At 45.5% G+C, this 20,874-nt stretch overlaps 1 pseudogene; it reads left to right on the top strand.

Annotated features, from left to right (window-relative positions):
* The first annotated feature begins 392 nt into the window (after positions 1-392).
* On the top strand, positions 393-18,736 carry LOC123936931 (annotated as a pseudogene).
* The last annotated feature ends 2,138 nt before the right edge of the window (positions 18,737-20,874 follow it).

The following is a 20,874-nucleotide window of genomic DNA, read 5'->3' as shown; positions in this document are numbered from 1 at the left end:
ACCACCTTCCTCAGCATGTCCCTGAGCCCTGGAGCCAGCTATCCCACTGAGTGTTGAGGGACCCAACTCAGCCTATCAGGAGCCCAATGTCAGTTGTGTAGACTCATGAGTGCCAGGAGCAGTGGGCAGCTGGCATGGGCCAAGTGCAAGCAGTTTCTCTTTCTCATTCCTTCCCCCTCTCCTTCCCAGAGGTAGCTCAGAGCAGCCTCCATGCCCCACATCTCGAGATCCCTTGACCTGTGCCTCCTGCATTCAGCCGGTGAGCTTAGTGGTTTCCTGTTGCTTCTGTCTCCCATACCTGCACCAATGGCAGTTCTAGATCAGGGGTGGGATCATACCCTTGTCTGTACTTGATCCTCTTCCTATCCCACACTGATCTTGCTTTTCCACGGATGTGCTTCGAAGAAAGCTCATCCACAGGGAACCTATTAGCCAAATGGATCCAGGTAAAGACCGCTGAATTAGTGATCCAGGATAGAGAACATGGCTGCTCTGAAACCTGTCCCACACTCTCTGAGCATCTCATGCTAAAACAGAAACAATAATAGCTTTCTGGATTATGAAGTGGCACCCATCTCTACTTACACTCTCTGGAATGTATAAGTACTGATCCTGGACAGAAAGGGACCATGGCTCCTGTGGGCTAGGATTAACAGTGAAATTTGAATTCGAGGCCTAGAGTGAATAAATATTGTCAAGGAAATACTCCCAAGTAGGGCATATGGATGTTGTGTACAAAAGCTTTTTCAAGTAGATTACTGAAAGAAAAATCTTTTTTATTGTTTATTTTAATTCCAGTTGAGTTAACATACAGTATTATGTTAGTTTCAGGTGTACAATAGCATGATTCAGTCATTCTATATACTACTTGCTCATCAAGAAAAGTGTACAACTTGCAGTCCCCTTCATCTGTTTCACTCATCCTTCCATCCACCTCCCCTTTGGTAACCTTCAGTTTATTCTCTATTGTTAAGAATCTGTATTTTGGTTTGTCTCTTTTTTCTCCCTTATTTATGTATGTTTGTTTCTTCAATTCTACCTAAGAGTGACATCATATGGTATTGTCTTTCTCTGACTGACTGATTTCACTTAGGATAATACCCTCTAGATCCATCTGTGTGGCTGCAAATGGCAGGATTTCATTCTTTTATGGCTGAGTAATAGTCAACTCTGTGTGTGTGTGTGTGTGCGTTTGTGTATACACCTATCATCTCACTTATCACTTTATTAACAGAAACTTAAGGTTCTTACATATTGTGATCTTGTAAATAATGCTGTAAGAAACATAGGGGTGCATGTATCCTTTTGAGTTATTTTTTTGTATTCTTTGGGTAAATACCAGTAGTGTGATTGGTGGATCCTAAGGTAGCTCTATTTTTATCATCTTGAAGAACCTCCATACTGTTTTCCAGAGTGGCTGCACGAGGTTGCAGGTTCCACCAACAGTGCACGAGGGTTCCCCCTTTTCCACATCCTCCCAACACCTGTTGTTCCTTGTGCTGTTGATGGGAGCCATTCTGACAGTATGTGGTAATATCTCATTATACCTTTGATTTGCGTTGTCCTGAAGTTGGGTGATGGCGAACATCTTTTCATGAGATATTTGGGTATCTATATTTCATCTTTGGAGAAATGTCTGTTCATGTCTACTGACTACTTTTTAACTGGACTATTTGTTTTTTGGGTGTTGAGTTGTATCTATTCTATATATTTTAGACACTATCCCTTTATTATATAGGATATTTGCAAATATCTTCTCCCTTTCAGTAGTTTTTCTTGTGATTATTACTTCTTCATAGTTCTTCTGCTATGTGGAATTCCCATTTTGATAGATTACCATTAGTTTATTTTTGCTTTTATATCCTTTGCCTCAGGAGACAGTGTAGAAAAGTGTTGCTTTGGTCCATGTCAAGAAATTACTGTCTGTGCCCTCTTGCAGGGTTTTTATGGTTTCAGGTCTTCAGGTCTTCCATTGAGATTTTGAAACTGTTTTGAGTTTATTTTTCTGTATGGTGTGAGAAAGCAGTCTAATTTCATTCTTTTGTGCATAGCTGTCCAGTTTTTCCAACACCATTTGTTGTAGAGACTGCCCTTTTCCTTTTTGAAGTTCTTGCCTGCTTTGTGGAAGATTAATTGGTCACATAATTGTGGGTTTATATCTGAGCTTCTATCCTGTTCCCTTGATCGCTGTGTTTTTTTGTGCCAGTTCCATACTGTTAGGATGACTACAGCTTTGTAGTATAACTTGAAATCTGGATTTGTGTCTCCTCCAGCTTTGTTTTTCTTTCTTAACATGACATTGGCTGTTCAGTTTCTTTGGTGGTTCTATACAAATTTTTATGAGTGTCTGCTTGAGTTCTTTTTGTTTAACTTTAATTCAATGAGCCAACTTAGAATACATCATTAGTTTCAGATGTAGTGCTCAGTAATAGATCAGGTGTGTTTAACACCTTGTGCTCATTGCATCATGTGCCATCCTTAATGCCCATCACCCAGTTAGCTCATCCCCATCCACCTCTTCTCCAGCAACCCTCATTTTGTTTCTGTAATGAAGAGTCTCTCCTGGTTTTTCTCTCTGATGACTTCCCATTCAAGTTTTCCTCCCTTTCCCTCTGATCCTCTGTGGTGTTTCTTCCATTTCACATATGGGTGAACCCATGTGCCGATTGTCTTTGTCTGATAGACTTATTCCCCTCAACATAATACCCTCCAGTTCCAGCCAGGTGGATGTGATAATAAGTCTTGATCCTCTCTGATGGCTGAATGATATTCCGTTGTAGATATGAACCACATCTTCTTTATCCATTCATCTGTCTGTGGACATCTGGACTCTTTCCATAGTTGGGCTAGTGTAGATATTGCTGCGAAGAACATTGGGGGGCAGGTGCCACTATTTTTCACTCAATCTATATCTTTGCAGTAAATACCAAGTAGTGCAATTGCTGGGTCATAGGGTAGCTCTATTTTTAAGTTCTTGTAGAAACTTGATAAGATTTGGCAGAGTGGCTGTATGAGCTTGCATTCCCACCAGCAGCATAAGAGTGTTCCCCTTTCACCACATCCTCTCCAACACTTGTTCCCTGCCTTGATCATTTTAGCTATGCCAGCTGTTGTAAGGTGGTATCTTTGATTTGTATTTTGCTGATGACTATTGATGTGGAGCACTTTTTCATGTGTCTCTTGGTCACTTGTAAGTGCTCTTGGTAGAAATGTATATTCATGTTTACACCTGTGTCTTATGCTGGGATAGGCGTAGTCCCAGGAGCATGGAAGGTGTGATCTGCTTAGGTGTGGAGACCTTCAGAGACATTTGAATTGAGGGCTAGAGTTGAGGAGAGTATCAGGCTCAGGCTTGGCATTCAGTATGGTATGAAGTTATAAATGAGCAGAGATTGGTTCAGGATTTCTTTCTGATTTCTCCTGCTCTAAATCCTCCATGGAACTGGAAAAGACATGATTTCTGACTGTGTTGTAGGAAGAGCCCTCCTCTTCGCTCAGGTGTCCCTGTTCCCTGGGGATTTGGAGCCAGGCCTCTGGGTGTGGTCCTTTAAAAAGCCAACCTAGGGTTGGGGTTAGGGCCTAGGATGATGGCTCGTTCAGTCAGCCAACTGTGTGGCAAGACTCTTGGAGTGCTGAGTTGAGGGCGTGGGTCAGGGTGAGTATCAGGCTTCAGGTCTGTGTCCAGCAGGCCACTGAATGTGGGGGATGGCCTCAGGTGTGCATGCAGATTTCTCCTGCTCTGAATTGTTTCCAGAGTTCCAAACAGCATGGTTTCATTCTGGGTGGCAGGCAGAGTCTTCTGGAATCGATTGGGTCCCTGTGGTTTGGCACCAGGTCTCTGGGGACACATTCCTCCAAGCCCAACCTAGGGTCAGGTTGGGGTCAGGTTGGGGTCAGGTTTTAGGGTCATGGGTTAGGGTCATGGGTTAGGGTTATGGGTTGGGGTAAGGGTAGGTTTAGGGGTTTGCTAGGGTTAATTTATTGGCCTTTTAATATGAGTTGTCCATGCTTGAATAAGATATTTTCTTAGAGTATTTTACAGTGAGTAAAGGTTAGTCTATAAGTCAAATTACAGAGAAGAAACAAATGTTTCAAAGCAATACTTGAAACTATATTTCTTGACATTTATGTTTTATGGTGAAAATATTTAAAAATTGAGTTGTTCTGTCACTCTGTCACAAACAGACTCACTGGCCCTGTCTTTCTGGTGTTGGCTGAAAAGTATCTTCTCAGTGGGCTTCCTTAATGGGCCTCTCTGAATAGGATGCTCTCTTAGTCCTTAGCCTGCATTCCTTCCTATCGTTGATCCATTGGTTATATCCCACGCTCTTTCCAAGCTCCCAGGTGGGACTAGAGCTATACATTTGCACCAAGTAGATACTCCATAAATATTTATTAATTGAACAAGTTGGGTTTCTTTTTAATAAAAAATATCCATGTTTTATCAGTGAATTTTTTACCATTTCAGAATATATTTGGAGAAATCTACTGCTCCATGAATACACATCTGTCAAGACTTTGGTTTTCTTAGGTCCTGTGTCATGCTTCCCTGAGCTAGCCAGAGTGCTCATGACCCATGTAGGAAGCTCAGCTTCAAATCTTAGGGGTGAGTTGTGTGAAGGCACTGGGGAGTATTTGGGGGTCTTATCCTGCTGGACACCACCATGTCATCTGGGGCCAGATGTGACGTGAGCACCCCCTCTTTCCATAACTTCTTCCATCTTCCTCTGCCCTCTGTCAGCATGTGGGTTTCCCACCATCCATATCTTTGCAGACAAACTCTGAGATGGCCTATGGCTTGGGACTCTATTGACATCACAGAGTCTCATTATAACCAGTGTCAGAGGTTTCTGTGGCACTGACATGACCTATGTTCCCAGAGTATGCCCATGAAGAGTCCCATGAGAGTTTGGGAGTCCAGGAAAGATAAATGGTTGATTATGACTCTAGGTAAAGCCACTCTGGGAGATCATGCTGGAGCCCATCTCACATCTCAGTCTGACTCTTTCACTGATCTCTAATATGACCTAGGAGAGTCATTTCATCTGAACTTCAGGCTCATCATTTCTAAAATAAGGAAATGCTTTTAAATTAATTGATTCATTCCGGACTATGGAATGAACTTGTAGGAAGTTCTGGGCAGTCTCCAAGATGGATTCTACCGCAGGAGTTTTGACTCCCATCCTCCCTGATCCTATTGAGTTCCCTCATTGGACAAAATGGCTGCACCATAGAAATTTCCCGGGGCAACGTTGGACTAGCAATTGTCTTCAGGGTGTGCCGCCATGCCATCTGATGTGGCTGAGGGGCCATGAGCACTTTTGAACCCAAACCAAGGTTTTGGCTGTGCAGTCTTACTTGCACAAAAATAGCAGTGCCTGGATCAGGCCATCACTGCAAGAGCTGAGCCAGCTTAGTGAGGACCTGGCCCAGGATGCTAGCCCCATGACACTGTGAGGGGGCTGTGAGTCCACAGTGAAGTCATGCAATGCAACAAGTAATTCTACATCAGGGTAGATGATGCAAGGTATAGTTTGGCAGCAGACATGACAAAAAAAACATCTAAATGACAGAATAATATGTAGTTAAATGTACTCTATACTATGGCAGTGACAGGAAAAGTGCACGATGGGGTCAGAAAGGGGAATGGAAGTTCCAGGAAGCAGGTTGGAGTAATCAGGACATAGGGGGTGTCTCATGGAGGAAGGGACCAGGAGACTTGTCACTAGTTCCACAGTGTAGAATCAGGGTGTGTGCTCTGTCTGACCCACGACCCCTGGGGACAGTGGGGGCATTCTAGCTCCAGAGGTTCTACAGACTGCAAATGGGCCTGAGCAGAGCCTCAGTGGTATGTCTTCTTGGTTTCTGGGTGCGGCTCTTTCTCAGCTTCTGGAGGCTCTTGATTTTCCTTTTGTTTTCCTCTGAGCTGCACTATTTTGTGTGGATTCAGTGCTGGTAGTTGACACGAATTCTTCCTGAAAAGAAGTGGGACAGAAGTCATCCTTGTTTCCTAAGTAGACCTGAATATATTCCATAGTCATAGCCACTTCCCAGGCTCTTGGGCCTTCATCTGCTGGCCAACTCCGAGATTTTTGAAAACATCTTCTATTTTTAACAGGTTGAAAGAACTGGTTTGGTTTTTTAAAAATTCAACAAAGTCACATTTCATAATCTATAAAGTGACCTGGAAACATTGAATGAATAAGGTTTGACTGGTGGAAGGAAGATTTGGCTTTTAGTGGGGTTTGGGCCAATGTTTACTCACTGTTGCCCCCGTGTGGCCACTCTCCAGATAGCACGGGGCCGAAGTGTTCCAATTTAGCAGATTCCGGGGAGAATAAGACTGAAGGTTGGTCCCTGAATTCCTTAACTCCTAAAAACCATCCTCTAATTTATGAGCGATATTCTACATAGAGTATATCTTAGCTATATAGTAGGGTTAGGTCAAGGTCAAGTTGCATACAGTAACTATGGGCAACTTTTTGTATGTCAATCTTACCTGCCCAAAGTGATTTAAAAAAATAAAATAAAATGGGAGAGGATATAGTCACCACAGCACAGCGCACATTACCTGTCCCAGGAGATAGGTAACTAAACTTAATTATTGTTTCATCTTAGCTGAGGACCAGGAGCTGGTCCTATAGGTACTGGGCAAGTAGTATCTGTGGCCAGCTGCCCATCTCCCCCCAACACCCCACCCAGCTCAGCACATCCTCTGCTATGCTCAAGGTCAGCAAACAGATGATCCAGTGCAGGTGTGACTCTCCTCAGGCATGACTTGCTTCCGACAGGTAGAGAAGTGGGCCAGCTCACATACACATGACATATTCTTTTGGTTCCTTGCTATCTGCCTCCTCTTTCTGTCACCCTGGTCCTGAAGCTTTAGCTTCTGTGAGAACTTGGGTTTGCAGAACGCTTCTGTTAACATTTCAAAGTGTAGATCTGTGTTTCCTTTATTCCCTGTCCTTGGGTCAGAGATGAAGGTGGGAAAAGTCATCATACTCTGAAAGCAACAAAAAGAAATGTCAAGTGTGCTCTGCTCCTGGCACCTCAGACTTGAAAGCGATGGTCAACTACATACTTCATGTTCTACACAATCAGTTTCAGAGACTCGTAGATGCATGTGAAATGAAACTGTAGTAAAAGAAATCTCATTACTGAACTTCTGCCTTGCAGAATACAGTTTAGGGACACCGCCCTTCACCATCCCTGTCATTTCCAGTCTGGCTAGTTCCCAGTCACACTGACACGTATAGCCACACAAGGGCACAACTGTGACATCCTCCTGGAGAACTCCTGGACCCTACCACCCAGTTTGGCCAACCCTGCACACCCCCAGTCCTCATTAGTGTCCCCTGTCATAGCACTTGTCACACAAGGCTGTCATTTGTTATCTCTTGGTCCGTCTTTTCTGCTTAGAGTAGATCTTTCTCATAGATGCCTGGCTGGATGACAGGTGGATGAATTGTTTTGGGATCAATGTCTTAGAACAGCATGTGTCCTTCAAAACCCTGATGGGCAGGGAGAGTCTCTGTCCCTCTGTGTGCCCCCAGACTCGGTGGAACATAGTGTCCAGGACAAGGGATATGGGAGTCCTCCCAGATGAAGTTTGTTCTGTGAAGGTGGATTCCTTCTGAGATCATTATGGAACCACATTGTGTGGCCGTTCCTGTGGGACAGAAAGCATGCTACTGCGTTGTATTCTCCTTGCACACTGTGGCTAACAAAGAGGAAACACACGCTCACACTCACCAGTTCACACTTACACCTCCATTTGTGAGCATCACTACCATGTAAATGACAGTGAATTCCCGTTGGGCTGCAGACCTGTAGATGTGCCATTCAAGGTGCAAATAGAGGAGGATGGAGAGGGAGTTCTGGATAAAAGGATGGCAGTCCTTGCCTCTAGGGTGAAGAAATTAGATTTTACCCAGAAAGGGCTATGTTCTACTTAAAGAAGTGACATGATCCTAGGATCTTTGAGAACAGAGATCGGCACAGACTTTTCCGTGAAGTCTTCTGTAAAGATTTTCTGTTAGGTGTTGCAGTCCATGTGGTGTCTCTGACAATGACTCCACTCTTGAACTGTGGCTTGAAAGCAGCCACAGACCACCCATAACGTTCCCGCCACACTTGACTGACAGAATATAGGGGGAGGTCCCATTTGTTCCATGGGTGGTAGTTTCCCACACCCCAGATCTGCAACATGAAGGATGATGGGGAGAGAGCTGTTCTTTTCCAGCGGCAGAGTGGGAGTACACTGGGATCTATCTTCCCTGACCCTGGTTCTTCCACTTGAAAGGAAAATAAAAATAATAGTGAGGTTGGCAACAATTAAGGCCTCAGGAATTCCCCCACATGTCTCTGGAGACCTTGAACTTCCTACAAGATGTTTGTCTGTCTTGAATTCCATGTAGTTATTGAGTATGTCCCCATTGCCTGGTGGGTATAACTTGTGGGTTATATACCACACAGATGGTCATCTTGTTCAGACCAAGCCTATGAACACATTTAGGGTTCTCCTGAGTTAGGGGAGAATCTAGCACGTGTGGACTTCAGGACGAGTCTGATTCAGCCCTCAGTAATGTTATGGAGCACCTGGCTTCCTGGGTCCTCCGTGACAATGGCAGAGGCCTGGCCTGGGCCACTTCTGCAGTTGTGATGGAAAAGCCCCTGGCCTGGGTGGTCCACCCCAAGCTTGGCTGGCAGGTTGAGACCTGAGGTTCCTCTCACCTCATTGGCTGGGACCAGGTCACATGCACATGGATGAGCCAATCCCTGGAGACAGGGATGGATTGGCTCAGGTTGTCATGACCTCTGTTGTAATGGCTTTTCTAATGGCGGTGGTGGCAAGATCTTCTGGGATGCATCTGTTAATAAAAGGGATATTAATTTCTGATATAAGTGGGTCCAAGGTGCTGGCTTAGCACCTAGCACCTCAGTCCCAACCCCTCAGTACTACCGTACTACTCTGCAGAGACCATGGCTGAGAATGAGCAGGGTGGATGGAAACTGGTCTGGCGTGCACACGGGAAGGGTGTGTGTGTAGGGGGTTGGGGATAATAGCTCTGGCCAAGCTGTATCTCCAATTTACCAAGGTTCGAGAAGGTGCGGGGAATCCATGGTGTTTTACTGTCCATCATTTTGCAGAGGAAGAATATGCGTTTTGCATGGAGTATGGCGAGACTTGTTCCAAGCATTCTCTAGTTGGTACAGAAGTCGGGGAGAGCAGCACCTTCCAACTGCTAGGATAGGCATGAGAGGCTGAGAGCTCTTAAGAAGGTGTCTGGCTTTTTCAGGGCTCACTGTGAGCCTGAACACAGTACTGATGAGGACAGTTCACAGTTTTGTTCTGAGGATGGAGTATTGGAAGAAGACGGTGTTCGTGTAATCCCCGGAAAGGGACAGATCTGGAGTCCACTGTAGAGTCACTTCGTGGGAGTGGAGGTGATCTGCAGCATCCGCTTCATGAGATGTCTGCCCTTTACTGAATTCTGGGTGTGATTTCTGTGACTTTGTCCTAATGACTGGGATTTCCAAGGAATGGGATTTTGGGCTTCGCTGTAAGAGTTGGTCCACTGGGAGTGGGCAAGTCCCATTCTGCTCCTGAGAAGTGTGTCTCTAGTGGCTGGAGTGTGTATTACAAGCCTAGAGGTCAATGGTGAGGTGGTTACAGTGGTCAGCAGGCTATTATGGTTGATGATTTTTTATGGGTGAATTCCATAGGACGAGATGGTAGATCTTATTGTTAGGGATCCTCATTAAGTGTCCATAAAGGGTGCTTTCTCTGAGGTTCATATTTGATATCTTTTTATTGTTCTAATAGCGCTCCTTGTGTTTGGTATTCCAATAGCAGTGCACTACAGCGTTGCCTGCATCTTACCCCTGTGTGATGAGATTTTGAGAAAGGAAAGTGTTGTCAGTGCTTCCTCAAATTGTACACTGAAACAGCCAAAGAGTAAAATTTTATTTTTGACATGAAGTAGGAAGTATCCTGCTGTGGTTCTTAGTTTGAACCAGGGGAGGGGCCCTCCTTTGGTACTGGTAATGAGTACCATAGGCTTTCCTAGGGAAGATTATCAGATTCTATTGGAAACTTGGTCTTTGTTATTGTGGAGGAATCAGGAGTTGACCAATTATTTGTCTCCTGTTTCATTTTCCATGAACATTTCCCCGATATTTCATTTCACACTTTTACCCTTGTGAAATCATACCAGCTTTGGCACCAGCTCACCATTCTCTGCCAAGGGTATGTTTGGGCCAAGAAAAAGTTGCTTCTGGGTGACTGGGAAACTCTGGGACCAGAATGCTGTCAGTAGGGAGTTACTGGGATCCTAAATTCCAAGCCAGGTATGATGCCCAGATGAATGACATTTCAGATTTAGAAACTTCAGATAGAAATTTTGTGTCCATGATGACAACTGAAGACAATGCGCCATCCCTAAACCTAATCTTAACCCCTAACTTTAACTCTGAAACCTAAACTGACCTTAAAGCCCAAACTGGAACCCTGAATCCCAAACCTGAAATTGATCTGGAGTCTGGAATCTGAACCTGAGCCCTGGATCCAAGCCCTGAACCATGAACCCAAGCCCTAAACCAGAACTCTGGGTCAAGAACCCTGAACAAAAATCCCACCAAGAACCCAAAACCCAAACTTGACCTTGAACTTAATCTCAGAAGCCCTGAATCATAAACCTAAAGCCCTAAACTCTAACCGTTCCCTTGCACTGACTGTAAATCCTCACTCTGACCCTAAACCCAAAGCCTGATCTAGAACTCTGACTGAAATCTGAATCTGAACCCAAATTCAAACCCTTAACACACTTTGTATATGCATTCACCATTGATGGATATTTGCAGTTTCTACCTTTTGATTCTTGTGAACATTGTTTGGGTTGGGGGCTAGAGTCTGGGTTCTGGGTTGGGGTCAGAGCCAGGCTTGAGTTCAAGTTAAGGTCAGAGTGTGGGTCTGCGTCAAGGCCAGGGTCATGTTCCATGCCACTCTATGGGCCAGAGACTGTTGTCATTCCATATTGTTTGCAATTCATTGTTCCTTAACTATTTGGAGGGAAGTTGGGGATATTTGGCTCCATGCAGCTTGAATTTCCAGAATGAAATGGCTTCAGCTGGACCCCAGGAGGGAACAGGTGCTTCCATTGAAGGGTGAGCTCCCCTAGTCCTGCACTGCCTCCCCCACCTGTGAGGGTGCAGGACCCCAGCTCCTGCCCTGAGCCTGGCCAGCACAGCCACAGCTGGGACAGGAGTCTGGCCTCCTCATTACCTGCTGTGGAGACTTCTGGAGGATGTGGGGCCACTCTCACCCTGACAGGACAAGCTGAGGAGGATGTGGGTCCACATCCACACTGACAGAACCCACTGTGGAGGACCTAGGACTGTGTCCACACTGACAAAGTCCAGCCTCTTCAGGACCAGCCGCTGGAGGAGAAGGCAAGGAGAAGCCACCTGAGTGGGAACAGGCGAGGGGGTGTGTGGTCTCAGGACCTCACGGAGGAAGGGTGTGCTGTGTAGACATGGGCTTCTGTGGTTTTGTGTGTGGTGACGTGGCCTCCAGCAGTGCTGTGCATGGGGCTGTGGAGTCTCCCCTTTCTGGGCTCCAATGTGCGCCCTGGGTCCCGCATCTGTGTTTGTGCGCATGCACGAGGATTTGGTTCCTGGGGCTCCTCAAACAGTCTGCAGTCAGGGAGTGGATGCCTGCCTTGGTGCTTGTGTTCCCCTGGCCTTGACCCTGTAGGGTCCTTCCCATGTCCACACCCGTTTCAGGGTTGGTCTGGAGTCTGGAAGTTCGGGAGGGACAGTGGGGACTAGATGGCTTTGGGGAGAGCAGGTATTTTCACAGTGTAGGTTCTTCCCCGGGCACAGAGTGTCTTCCCATCTCTGTGGGTATCCCTCCATGTCTGTCTTCAGTGTCTCACAGCTGTCAGAAGACAGGTCTGTCACCCCCTTGGTTCAGGGGACTCCTAGGTGTCTTGTTCTTTTGGATGCAGTAGTAAATGAGATTGTTCTCAGTAGTCTCTTTCTGATGGTCCCTTCAGAGCATGTAGAAATGCAAGTGATTTGTGTATATTGATTTTGTTCCTTGAAAGTTCCTTGAATTTATTAGTTCTGTTCACCTTAAAGTCAAACTGCTGGTTATTTGACCAGCAAAATGGGTTTATTTGGGAAGAGCAGAGATTGGCAATCTGGGATGAGCAAGCTATGTGCACATCACAGGCAAGTGCAAGAAACAAAGGAGAGGAACATCATTTCATGGAGAAGGAGGAAGAAGTTGGGAGGATTGCTTGGAAGGAAAGTCCCCTAGAGAAAGGCAGGGCTTCAGGGTAATGGAGGATTCTCACCAGCCGAGCTGCAGGGATGGTGGATCTCTTATAGGAGATGAACCCTCCAGCTTCCCCTGTGGAGCCTGGAATGGATGAGTCTCTTCCATGGGGGATTGTAATGTGGGGTCTGTAATGGGCACTGAGTGCCAGCTGCCCCCTTCCAGCCTCCCCTTCTGGTGTCTCCAGTCCACTTTACTGAGGCTTCCCTTCCCTTCCCTTCCCTTCCCTTTTACAGTTCTAGCCAGGTTGTCATGGAGCATTGTGGAGAACTGGAATTCCAAATCCCACTGCTTCTACTGCACGCAAGACAGAGGAGCCCCTGATTTAATCCTCCCACGAGTCTCTTGCTAATATGTGGCCTCCTCCAATGGTTAGTGGTCTCTCCATGGTGGGTGAACTGGATCTGGCAGGGCTTGGCCTCTACACTGGAGTCTGATGTCCTCTCTGCTTCTGTGATGTGGTGCTAATGTGAATGTTTGGAAGAGTCATTTACTCTGCGGTGATTTCGAATCTGCATCAATTTGTCACAGCAGCATGAATATGCTTTATCCTCACACTCCCCAGCTGTCATTTCTTTACCACATTTGCCACTTTACATGGGCTACTTTCGTACATTTTACCCCAAACAGAGACACTGGTCCATGGGACCACCATGTAACCCCAAGTGAGGAAATCATGACGGTTCCCACATTTGAACCCAGACCGCAGGCCTGCTTCAGCTGTCACCACCTGCCCGACAGTCTGAAATGTCTTTCAGTTTTCATCTTCTGGAACTTCTTCCAGGACTTTCCCTTCGTTGGATAATGTTTATGGATTTAAGGAGCACAGAGGGCTCCAATCGAGTGGTATTTCTATATGCTAATGTCACTGGGGCTATTTTCAATGTCCATCCACGTTGTGACATGCAGCAGTCCTTCGTTCACTTTTTCATGGTGACTAAATATAGGAACAAGAACATCCCATGGTTGTACATCATTCTCCAGAACTTTTTCATTCTCTCTGAGGGAGACTGTATGAGTGAAACCCCAGTTCCCCATTGCCCTTTCCCCTTGGCCCCTGCTGCCACATCCAGCTTTGTGTTCCACACACCTCATCCAAGTGGGATCATACAGTATCTGTCCTTCTGTGACTGGCTGATTTCACTCAGTGTAATGACTTCCAGGCTCAGTCCATGTTGTAACCTGTGTCTGAACTCCCTTTTAATTTATTTATTTATTTTTAAAGATTTTATTTATTTGACAGACAGAGACCATAAGTAGGCAGAGAGGCAGGCAGAGAGAGAGGAGGAAGCAGGCTCCCTGCTGAGCAGAGAGCCCGATGTGGGGCTCGATCCCAGGACCCTGGGATCATGACCTGAGCGAAAGGCAGAGGCTTTAACCCACTGAGCCACCCAGGCAACCCTCCCTTTGTTTTTAATACTGAATCGTGTTCCATCGTACATAAGCACATTTTGTTTATCCATTCATCTGTCAGTGGACACTTGCATTGCTTCCACCTTTTGGCTGTTGTGAGAAATGCTGCTCTGAAGATGGGTAATTCTACTTTCAATTTTAAGGGGCATATAGGCTGCACTGGAATTCTGTGTTTTTTTTTTTTTATTTCCTTTCAGCGTAACACTATTCATTGTTTTTGCACCACACTCGAATTCTGTGTTTAATGTTTTCAAGAACTACCATATTTTTAGCCCACAAATGAATCATTTTACTTCATTCCTTCGTAGGGCAGAACAAGATTGCTATTTATGGGTCTACCTCATTTTGTTTGTCCTTTTCCCCATGGATGGACATTTGCATAGTTTCTGGTTTTTGCCCATTATGAACGCTGCTGCTATAAATGTTCCTGTACATTTTTGTTTGTTTGTTTGTTTGTTTGAATCAATGTTTTCAATTTGGGTGTTATATATCCAGGAGTACAATTGTTCAGCCACATGGCAATTTTACTTTGATCTATTTGAGTAAATGCCTAAGTATTTTATATGTAAACTGTACCATTTTCCACAAAAGAGACTTACAGGGTTCAGTTTCTCAACATTCTTTTGTTATTTTTAGTTTTCTTGATCATAGTGATTCTACTTGTGTAAAAGGACATCTAACTGGTTTAAATCTTCATTTCCATAAAGACTAATGATGTTTAATATCTATTCATGTGCCATTCACCATTTGTATGATTTCTCTAGAGGAGGGTCTATCCAAATCCTTCATCCATTTAAAAAATGGGGTTGTCTTTTTGTTGAGAAGTCATAAAAACTCTTTATATATTCTGGGCAACAGACTCTTATTAGATAAATAATGTGCAAATATTTCCTTCTATTCTGGGGGCTGTCTTTTCACTTTCTGGATAGTATCTTGTGATGTACAAAGATTTTTAATTTTTTTTACATTTCTTTTTTAAGTGAGAAAGAGTGTGAGAATGGACAGGGGGAGAGGGAGAAGGAAAGAGAATCTTAAGCATGCCCCACAGTCAGTGTGGAGCCTGGCATGGGGCTCAATCTCATGACCCCAAGATCATATTCTGAGCCAAAATTAAGAGTTGGACAGTTAACCAAATTAGCCACCCAGGCACCCAGGACAGATTTTTAATTTTGAGGATATGATTTTATCTATTTTTTTCTTTCCCTTCTTATACTTTGGTGTCACATCTAAAAACATTGCTAAATCCAAGCTTATGAAGATTTATCCCCATTTGTTTCTTCTAGAGTTTATCATTTTACCTCTTACATGTAAACCTTTAACTTATTTTGAGTTAATATTTATATGTGGTGTGAGGTAAGGGTCCAGTTCCATTTCTCTGTACATGTATAGCCAATTGTCTAGCACCCTTTCTTGAAAAGACCATTCTTTCCCCCCAGTGTAATGTTGTCCACTCTTGTCAAAATTCAGAGGACCATAGATGAAGGGGTTTATTTCTAGACTCTCAGTTAAATCCCACTGATCTGTATGAATACTTTTAAATTTTTAAATTTTATTTATTTAACAAAAATTTTAAATTTTTTTTTATTATTTTGTAAAGATTTTATTTATTTATTTGACAGAGAGAGAGATCACAAGTAGGCAGAGAGGCAGACAGAGAGAGAGGGAGAAGCAGGCTCCCTGCCGAGCAGAGAGCCTGATGCGGGGCTCAATTCCAGGACCCTGGGATCATGATCTGAGCTGAAAGCAGAGGCTTTAACCCAGGCACCCCCAAAATTTTTAAATTTAAATTCAACCAATTAACATAGCATGTATTATTTGTTTCAGTGTATATGCATACTTTTGTGACAGTATCACAATGTTTTATTTGCTGTTGCTTCACGTTAAGATTTGAACTTTGGAAGTATGACCTTTCACCTTTCATTTTCTTTTTCAAGATGGTTTGGGCTACCTTGTGGTCTCTTAAAATTCCATATGACTGTTATGATTAGCTTGTGCAATTCTTCCCAAAGGTCTTTGTAAAATTTCTTGGGAACACATTGAATTTCCACATTGCACTGGGTACTGTTGCCATCTTACCAGTACTACATCTTTCCATCACCATGGGTTTCCTCAGATTTATTTAGGTTTCCCTTACTTTCTTTCAGCAACCTTTTGTAATTTTCAGTGTACAAGACATACACTTTGATTACATCTGTTGCCAAGTGTTTTGCCAATGTTGATGTTCCCTAAAATGAAATTGTTTTCTTAAATTCCTTTTTGGATGATTAATTGCTAGTGTATACAAATAAGAGACATTTTTGTGTCTTGATATTTTGTCCTGTAACTTTGCAGAATTAGGGAACTGGCTGTAATCATTTCTGTTGATTCTTTAGGAAGCTCTCTATATAAGATGATGCCATCTCTGGTCTCTGAATAGACCTAGTTCTACTGTTCCCTTTCACATGTGGATTCCTTATTTCTTGCCTCACTGTTCTGGGTAGAACTTTCAGTACAATACTGAGCAAGGAGTGAAAGCCAGCATGATGGACTTGTTGGTGCTTTCAGAGTAGAGCTGTCAGTCCTCAAAATTAAGCATAGTGTTTGATTAGAGTTAGGGTGGGGCTAGGGGTTAGGGTGAGGGTCTACCTGTCCTTTGCTGTACAGAGCTCATTCTTCTCCGGTAAGCAGAGTGATCTTTTCAGAACAGAACCTTTGAGCCTCTCTGATCCACTCCCTGGCTGCCCGTCCTCTCCAGCCTCATATCTCCCACCCTATCCCCCAACTCCATGGGCCTCCCAGGTATGTGGTCCTCCCACATATGCCTTGGGCCAGATGCCAAGCCTTTACATTCTCTCTGCCCTCTGCCAGGAGTACTCCTCTCTCTCCACTTTATGTCTGACTTGTTCCCCCATTGGGTGGACCCGGACTTACCCTGGTGACCTGACGTGTGGCTGGTGGGTGTGTGAGGCCTTGTCCCCTATTTAAATGTAGTGCCTACTTTCCCTGGGTGAGCAATTTACTAACCTGCCAGGTATGGGTCATGCACAGGGAAGTAGCCTTAGTGCTTGTCTGAAAAAAAATCAGTCTCAGGGTGCCTGGTTGGCTCAGTCATTAAGCATATGCCTTTGGCTCAGGTCCTGGGATCGAACCCCGCCATGTTGGGCTCCCTGCTCAGGGGGGAGCATGCCTCTCCCTCTTCCACTCCCCCTGCTTATGTTCCCTCTCTATCTGTCTCTCTCTCTGTCAAATAAATGAATAAAATCTTAAAAAATTTTGTCTAGAGGGGCTCACCACCATTGCTGACAATGGGGGAGCGGCAGTCCCCACAGATATTCCCCTCAAAGAGACAAGATTTAAAACTTCTTGGGGCCAGGGAGATGGAGACCTGGACCTGGAAGCTTACTCTGTTGGATTCGCAGCTGGGGCCCAAGCAAGCCCCTCTTCTTCCATCAGTCCTCTTGCCACTTCCCTGCTCAAGGGCTGGACCTGATTCCTGATCTGGGGGATTTTGAGTGTGACCAACTCCTAGGAATAGCAGTGGTTGACTGATGGACCTTGTCAGCAAGAGGCCAAGTAGTCTTCACGGGAGGACCCTATAGGGGGTGGAAACAGCTCTGTGGGGGCCAGTGACAGCCCACTCAAAGCAAAGTGGGACAGGTGGCCAGCCCTCCTGATTCTGTCCATCTATAGGCTACAGAAAGGAGGGCTGTGCCCAAATGTGCTCCACTCCTGGCTGGAGGGGACAGGACCTGCAGGGGGTTGGCCAGGGGAGGGCACCATCAGGGTTTGCCTCAGAGCTCAGCATAGGGGGCGTGTTCCTGGCTCCAGCATGCTGACTGTGGGGTTGGTTTCCTACCTCTGAACCTCAGGATCCCCTTTGTATGATGGGGTGCTGATGGCCCCCATCTCTGGGAGCAGAAGGTAGGGAGGTCCCATGAACAGACTTGCTCTGGTCAGGCTGGGAGAGTGGCTGTAGCTTTAAGTAGCTCAGGGCCTGCCCCCTTGAAGAAGGTGCACACACGGGGGGCGCTTGGGTGGCTCAGTGAGTAAACCTTCTGCCTTCAGCTCAGGTCATGGTCCTAGGGTCCTGGGATTGAGAGCTGTAATTGGCTCTCTGCTCAGTGGGGGGCCTGCCACCCCCAACTCTGTCTCTCTGCCTACTTGTGATCTCTCTCTCTCTCTGTCAAATAAATAAATAAAATCTTAAAAAAAAAAAAAAAGAAGGTGCACACGTCATGACCCCCAGTTCTGGGGTCCTGCTGCTAGCCTCTGACAGTAACGCTCCTCCCAGCTTGTCCCTTGTCCCTGTAGATAGGTGGTCTTCCTTCAGCTGTTTCTGCAGAGGGCAGAGAAGCCCATCATAGTGGGATGCAGGCTCACCTACTAGGTCTTTATCCACAAGCTTGCTGCTGGGTCCATGGGCCCCCCAGGAGGACTGGAGGGTGGTGGTCCTCGAGGTCCCCAGCACAGTGCACTGGTAGGACGTGTCCCTGCAGTGCATGGTGATGGCCAGCCTCTTCTGTGAGAAGCACTTCCTCCGTGAGGTGGACAACCTGATATGTGTGGATGTGGACAAGAAGTTCTGCAACCATGTGGGCATGGAGATCCTGTCTCCCCTCTTTGGCACCCTGCACCCCAGTTTCTACTGGGTGGCCTGTGAAGACTTCAACTACCAGCACCGGCCACAGTCCCAGGCCACATCTCTAGGGACCAGGGTGATGTTTATTACATGGGAGGCTTTTTTGGAGGGGTTGCTAGTCAGTTCACTGACTGACCTTGGCCTGTCACCAGGCAATGGGGGTCGACCTGGCCAATGGGATCAAGGTTGAGCGGTGTTATGAGAGTCACTTGAACAGGTACCTGCTGGACCGCAAGCCCAGCAAGGTGCTATCCCTTGAGGACCTGTGGGACCCATGGCGCCTCAGCTGCCCTCCCCACCCCCTTCATGAAGAAACTGAGATTCCCACCATGCCCAGGAATCACCAGGATATCCAGGAATCATGAGGGACTGTTCCAGTCTCCATCGGGGGTGCTGCCCTGAGCAGAGCTGTCAGACCAGTTTCTTACTTCTGTCCATTTGAGGGAGACCGTGGAGCCCAGCACTGCCCACACAGGCATGTCTAGGGCCCCCAGCTGCACCCGCACACAGGAGGACTGCCTGGGGACACAAGGTCCTCTCTTTGGGATCATCACATTTTGATAACTTCTGGGTCATTTGGAGCTGTGACGGCTCCAGCTTTATGTCGGATGTTTTTCCTGTGTCAGTGCTGAGCAGCCATATTTAAAAAGAACAATTGAGGGGGGCGCCTGGGTGGCTCAGTGGGTTAAGCTGCTGCCTTCGGCTCAGGTCATGATCTCAGGGTCCTGGGATCGAGTCCCGCATCGGGCTCTCTGCTCAGCAGGGAGCCTGCTTCCCTCTCTCTCTCTGCCTGCCTCTCTGCCTACTTGTGATCTCTCTCTGTCAAATAAAAAAATAAAAAGAACAATTGAGGGAAGAGGTTTTCTTCCTGGTTCTAGACAAACACAACCTGGGGGGGCTGAGAGTGCGCCTGCAGCAGCCTGAGCCAGGATGGCCTCTGATGGGTCTTCCCTCCCAGTCTGTGCACCTTGCCATAGCCATGGGGCTTCAGGGTCTGGGGTGCACTGAGCCACCTCTCAGACTTCCAGTCCCCTGACCACCGGAGACCATGGCTGTGGTCCCTAGCTCAGCCTCCAGGAGCATGGAGCCCTCTGAGTTATGTATGTTTCTGCCTTGGATTTATTTTTTATTTTTAAATTTAATTTAATTTTTAAAATTTAAATTCATTAGCCAACATATAATATATCAGTAGATTTTAGCACAGTGTTCAGTGATTCATTAGTTGCCTATAACACCAAGTGGTCATCACAACATGTGCCCTCCTTAATATCTGTCACCCAGCTACACCATCCTGCCACACCCCTCCCATCTGTAACCCTCAGTTTTCTTCTTGCAGTCCAGAGTCTCTCATGGTTTGTCTCCCTCTCTGATTTCTTCCTGTTCAGTTTTCCCTCCCTTCCCCTGTGGTCCTGCACTCTATTCCTTATGTTCCATGTATGAGTGAAACCATATGATAATTGATGTCTATAATGGATGTTTATCTATACTTGACTTATTTCACTCAGCATCATCCCCTCCAGATCCACCCATGTCGATGCAAATGGTAGGTATTCATCCTTTCTGATAGCTGAGTAATATTCCATTGTATATATGGACCACATCTTCTTTATCCATTCATCTGTTGAAGGACATCTAGGCTCTTTCCACAATTTGGCTATTATGGACATTGCTGCTATGAACATTGCTGCTATAAACCTGCTATGCAGGTTGCCCTTCTTTTCACTACCTCATATCATTGGGGTAAATACCCAGGAGTGCAATTGCTGGGTTGTAGGGCAGCTCTATTTTCAACTTCTTGAGGAACCTCCACACTGTTTTCCAGAGTGACTATACCCGCTTTTATTCCCACCAACAGTTTAGGAAGGTTCCCTTTTCTCCATATCCTTGCCAACACTTGTTGTTTCCTGTCTTGTTAATTTCAGCCATTTTAACTGGTATAAGGTGGTATCTCATTGTGATTTTGATTTGTATTTCCATAATGTCGAGGAATGGTGAGCACTTTTTTATGTGTCAGTTGGCCTTCTGGATGTCATTTTGGAGAAATGTCTGTTCATGTCTTTGGCCTATTTCTTGATTAGGTTATTGTTCTGTGGGTATTGAGTTGCCTAAGTTCTTTGTAGATTTTGGATACTAGCCCTTTATCTGATATGCCATTTGAAAATATCTTCTCTCATTCTGTTTGCTGTCTTTTCATTTTGTTGACTATTCCCTTTGCTGTGCAAAGCTTTCCATCTTGATGAAATCCCAACAGTTTATGTTTCCTTTGTCTTTGGAGATGTGTCTAGCAAGAAGTTGTTGTGTCCGAGGTCAAAGAGGTGCTGCCTCTGTTCTCCGCAAGGATTTGGGTGAATTCCTGTCTCACCTTGAGGTCTTTCGTCCATTTGGAGTCTATTTTTGTGTATCGTATAAGGAAATGGTCCAGTTTCATTCTTCTTCATGTGGCTGTCCCATGTTCCCAGCACCATTTATTGAAGAGACTGTCTTTTTTCCATTGGACATTCTT

This window comes from Meles meles, chromosome 2, assembly GCF_922984935.1.
Source record: "Meles meles chromosome 2, mMelMel3.1 paternal haplotype, whole genome shotgun sequence".
Classification (NCBI taxonomy): Eukaryota; Metazoa; Chordata; class Mammalia; order Carnivora; family Mustelidae; genus Meles; species Meles meles.
The sequence above is the reverse complement of the archived record's forward strand: the minus strand, read 5'-3'. Positions and strand labels throughout refer to the sequence as shown.